We start from the raw sequence: 5,803 nt of genomic DNA, 5'->3' as shown, positions 1-5,803 counted from the left end.
AAATCTTTCAGTAGGGGAGGGAGTAGTAACCAAGGGAAACATACTGTTGAGCAAAGCATGCACGTGGGTGAGTTTACAGACTCCTTTCCCAAACCCACCCCATCAACTACTGGTTGAGTTTGTAACCAAGCTACACACCTGTTTCAAATTAAATTTCTGTGATGAATCTAGTAGGATTTTCAGACTAGAATCCTGTATGGGGGTGGGGGGTGCGACTGCACTGCTAATCAACTCTGGACAGTGTAAAACAGAACGCTGTTCTTGAGGAGTGGGCAATTCAGCTTCCAGCTGTCTTAGGATATAAAAAGTAGAGCTGCTCAGAAAAACTTCTCCATCAGAGACGGCAGTGCCATCAAAACGGAACTGCTTCTCAAAATGCCCATTTCACAGCCATTTCATTGTGGAGAAAACCTCGGGGAGGGAGGGGGAAGTTGTCCCATTTCAACATTTGCAGAACAAAATATTTTTAGCTTCCATTTCAATATTTTTTGTTGTTTTGTATTATAAGATAGATTGTAATATACATTGAAAAAGCCAAGAATTTTCTTTTGTGGAGAATTTCAAAGTTGGAATGAAAGCCAAATGTCAACACCATTGTCAACACCACAAAACCCCTTTGCAAAATGGAATTTCCGTCCTCCTCACAGACCTAACAGCAAGTTATCTACAGGGGCTTTTTCTATAGGTTTTTTTTTCTGGTTTACACCACCCATCATGACCTGTGGCTTGAGCATTTCTTTTTCTTTTGGGGGCAGGCACTTTGCAACCAGCGGGGAAGAAAGGAAATATTATTGTTCTCCTTTTACAGAGGGGAAGCTGAGGTGGAGAGAGATGAAGTGACTTGACCAGAAAATCTGTGGCAAAGCAGATGCCGAATACAGATCTCCTGAGTCCCTGTCTAGTGCCCTACCCATAAAACTGCTACTCCCCAGCCACTCAGTCATCATCCCACCTCCTCCTTCAATTCCCTCTGCTATTCCCTATGCCCCTGAGGAGGAACAGAAGAGTTCCTCAACCACTTAACAGCAGGAAGAGAAAGGCAGTCAAGACAAGAACATCGTGTCTTGCTCCAGTACATGATTATATTGAATTGTAGCAGCGCAACATTAAGATGCAGATGCTACCATGAGATGTCAAGAGATTGTAACTGTACTTTATGGGGGCTCCCGCTGACTGCATGTGACAGCAAAGTGGCTCACCCTCAGGCTGGCAGGTGTGTAGTTTTGCACCTGTGGAGGTCAGCCTGGCTGTTGTGTTCATTGTGCTGCTGAGACGAATGTATGTTTATATTAGGGAGGCAATGAGAGTCAAACTGCTCTTCCTCCCAGCTGACCCACGGACTCCCACTGGCCTCGCTAGGGAGAAAGAGCATGCCCAACTCTGACATGTGTCGAATCATTCACAGCGCTTGCGGTGTCAGCCTCAGCAGAACTGGTACTGCATTATGGCACATGTCCAAACGAGGCTGACAAGTCCCATTGTCTTTTGGAAAGCAACAACAAATCCTACAAACACGGCACCACACCTGCCTGCCCCCTACACTTCCTCAAGCCCGCAGAGAATTTACTACATGACCTAACACCGCACTGGTTGGCTGCCCTCCGATCACACTCTGATATGGATTTCAGGGCATGTGATTTTTGATCCCAACTCTTTGAATAAAAGCACACACAAGTAAGCATTGTCTTACTCTGACATGCCTTCTGCTCACAGACGAGGGGGCAAAACGGGTTGCAGCTAAAGCAGTGCTCAGAGGAATATAACAGAGCAACCACTGCACGAGGTACATAGGCATTGGGGACAACCCTACAGCCCCCTGGCTTTGGCAAGACTCCTGATTCATTTTCCCAAGGCTCTAGGAAGTGCTGTGGGCTTCTGAACTCAAGAAATTCCCTTGTGGGATTTGTTCTCCAGGACAGGGCGAGGTGGAGTTTTCTGACATTGAACGAGGGGAATAGGGAAGGGATGGTGGAGATTAGCTGTGCTTGGAAGTTCTGCAGACCCCTCTTTCCAGGGGCTTGGCTGGCTGAAAGATTTAATGTCACAGACATCAGCTAATGGCTGCTATATTCATATATTATATAGTAACATCTAGTTTAAATTTCCATAGCCCCTTTCATCCCAAATTTCTAAACAAGCTGTAAGTGCTACGGACCTGAATTCCAGGCAGATGACACTCTGTGAGTGTGTTCACAACTTAAAAAACGGGGTTCCCCATTTCACCAACAAAATGCAGCCTCCTCTGGAGTGGAGCATAGTAGTCAGAACTCTGCACAATAGTGAAGGGAATTGGAAATGTTAGCCAAGGATACTGAGGCAGATCCCTGCCTCCATGAAAGTGCCCATGAAACATACCATGCAGAGTAGACAGAACCCAGGTTTTTAAGACCTCCTCTCCTCCCCTCTCCCCAAGAGAAGAGTGGGTTCCAAGCAGGAGGAAACAACTTGTGAACAATGCAGCGAGCCCCTGCCTAAACTAGGGGTTTGCACTGGTGCAGCTATTGATGAGTGAGTAAAGCCTGAGGAACATCTTTGTGATGGAATCTAAGGAAGTACTTTGGCTCTGTCCTGCCTTTCACTGCTGAGCTGCTCCTGCATCTCTCCATTGTGATTTGTGTGCTGGCAACCTACTGTGCTCCTGTGCTGACCCATAGTCAGCACACTCCCCTCTCTGGGGGGGAATCTTCCCCTTCCTATGCTGGGAACATTGCTTGGCTGCAGGCATTGTTATTGCAGCTTGATCTAGGAGTGATAATACATGTCCATGCCTGTGTGAATGCTTGTTGTGGCCAAATGCTGCACGGTCAACACTTCCATAGGGTCCGTCAAAGGCTGTAGCCTCAGCAAGGATTGATACTGTAATCCTCATAAGCTTATTTCCCCACTGAAGCAATGAGATGAAACTAAGGCCTTGGAGATTTCATCACAATGGTAGCTGCATCTATGCAAGTCCCTGGTATAAGCAGGCCAAGTGACTGACTGTCTGCTAGGATTTTGCCTTGGGTTCTGCTCAACCCTGATTGTGACTGAGTTCCAAGACAAGCAAAGTCTACCTACAGTGGAAGGTAGTGCTGGCCTTTAATGGCTATAACCCGGACAGATCTCCAGAATGCCTTAATAAGATCTCAGAATGTGCAACAGTCTCCAACTAACTGGCACCATCAAAGTCATTTAAAACGGGACTAGACAGAGCAGACAGGGTGACAATCTCACAGTAGCCCATGGACTAGACTGATCTAATAGGGCTTTTCCATCTACAGTACATGTGAGTTTTTTTGAGATTTCCTGTCACTCTTCAAAAAGTTGTCACTGTAGTTTTCTTTACTGACATACAAATAGTCGTACCCAAGAAGAAATTTAATCTAGAAAAATCCCATGGATTTAAACAGGTGTTTCCTATCCAGCAAGGGATTCCTATCAATTCAGCAGACTCAGGGCTTGAACTTGCAACGCTTGCAAGAGGAAGGTTTACTCCTACAAGGGTAATTCCCACCACCCCCGGCAGAGTGGCAAACACTTCAGGATTAGACCCCCCTTCACTCCCATTTTAGCCTTCAAAATGGGCCGGTAAGTGCCAGATGTTCCAAACAGCTGAGCACACGGGGTGCTGAGCTCCTTAGATTATTGGCCACACTTTATATAATGGGCTATAAAGGGTGAACAAATGGTGCACGATTCGCACCATTTTCTACAGACTTGTTGATAACCAAACATTTATGACGCATAGTATTTGTGTCTGTGAGATGCCGGTGTCATTTATTAACCCTTATGAAAGCATTATAAATGGGAGCTTCATATAAAGTGGGACCAACTCTGGCTAAATGGCAGCTGAGCTCTTCTGAAAATCTGGCTTTAAGCAGGTGAATTCCACCCAGCAGAGATTTCGTGTGACTATGTAACTCTCATCCACTGAGCCGATTGCAGATATATTGACTGTGTGCACTGGTCCGAGATATGAAGGGTTCTTTGGCACAACAGTAGCACATTTATCTTCAGTGTTATATTTATCTTTCCAGGAAAATGTGGGCTGAGAAGGAAGAGAAATTACAAAGAACGGTCAAGCAGGTTCTGGAATGTGATGTCACCAAATTCAACCCTGTGACCTTTGCCTCTCTGCCCGCTGCTGACTGCCTCCTCATATGCCATTGTTTAGCAGAAACTTGCAAAGACCTGAGTACCTACCGAGCTGCCCTGAAGAATGTCAGCTCCCTGTTAAAGCCAGGGGGTCATTTGCTGATGGTGACCACAATGAAGTGTAATTACTATATGGTTGGCCAACACAAGTTTCCCTGCCTCTTTCTGGAGAAGGAGTTTCTGGAGGAAGCAGTGAAGGAGGCCGGTTATGATATTTTGAAGTTTGAGGTGACTCCCATATGCCATACAGCTAGTTTGGTAGAGCATGAGGGGATCTCTTACCTAGTTGCTTCCAAAGGGAAGGGCAAAGAAGATTAAAGAGAAAATACATCAGCCCAAGGCAAGTAGAGAGGCAGAATAGATTAGCTGTAGATGCTGGTAGACCTGAAAATCAATGTGCGCTATAGAGCTTTGATGACCTCCAAGCACCTTGGAGAACCTATTTGTTCAGGATGCACTAGCTTGAACCCCTTGTTGTGCCACTAAAGCTGCCCTCACCTCTGTCCATTCCCATTCAGAGCTGCCATAATGTCTCCCTGGCCTCCAACCCCACTGTGCTTCATCCAGTGCAGCTGCACCCTACCGTGCTTCATCCTCTCCCTGCTCTTGCCATGTTTTGCCTAGTCTCATGCTTCAGCTGTGCAATTAATGATAATTACATAATGAATCATATAAAGTCCTTCTCACTGCTAATGGACTGGAGCCTGCTCCCAGTAGTCAGTGGCAAAACTCCTATTGGCTTCAGTGGTGCAGCACTGGGCCCAATCAGTGCTGGATTTGGAATTATTGATGGATGAGGTTTAGAAAGAGGATCAAAACACATCTACAGGCCTAACCACCGCAGACCTTTAAGAACAGAGGTTCTGCCCCTGAGCTGATTCTACATTCAAATTCCACAAATAGCTACATTTGATAATGGGTTGAGCTACTCCTTTCTTACCACAAATTTTGGAGCTCATACCCATGTCACGTGTTTAGCTTTGTGCCTTTCTATGCCATCTGCACTAGACTGTGAACTGCTTGGGGCAGGCATCATGCCTCCTTGGGAGTCTTTTCTGCTTCCTGTGAGTTCTACAAGAATCTATCTCGGTGTGAAGAATGAAACCCCCTGATGGTTACATGAAGAATGCAATTTGCATGTGCAATAAGGGGTTAAAGTGTCAACAGGAAGGGCTACCGGTATCCAGAAGGATCAGAGGGCAGGGCACAGATCCATTGTGTAAGATGTAATGTCCAGATAAGTTTATCCCCCCGTTAAGCTACCAGAGGTAGGCAGGAGATAGCGAACAGAGATGGGTGAGAAATGCTTTCCTGTCATGGCCAAACATACGACATTTCAGAAATGTTCCTGTTCTGCATTGTGAGGGACCTGAGACTTTTCCAGTTTTTCTCAAATAAGTAGAAGGAGTGAAAGACCCAGCCCAGACTAGCAAGTAGCCGGAGCTACTTTGCAAGTAGCCTGGAAAAAACAGGTTCTGCTCTGCCTTATTTAGAGCAGTGACGAGAACTTCTCCCACCCCCACACTGATTGCCCTAACTAGCAGACTATTAGCTATTCTTAGGGGGTGAATCTCTGCTGTGTTGTGCTCTGCATTGTCTACACCAATGCTGCATTACAGCTGGAGATATTTTAACTGAAACATTATTATGGACCAGGATTTATCTTTTA

This window comes from Mauremys reevesii, linkage group 12 (genome assembly GCF_016161935.1).
Source record: "Mauremys reevesii isolate NIE-2019 linkage group 12, ASM1616193v1, whole genome shotgun sequence".
NCBI classification, from domain to species: Eukaryota; Metazoa; Chordata; order Testudines; family Geoemydidae; genus Mauremys; species Mauremys reevesii.
Note: the sequence above shows the minus strand (reverse complement) of the source record.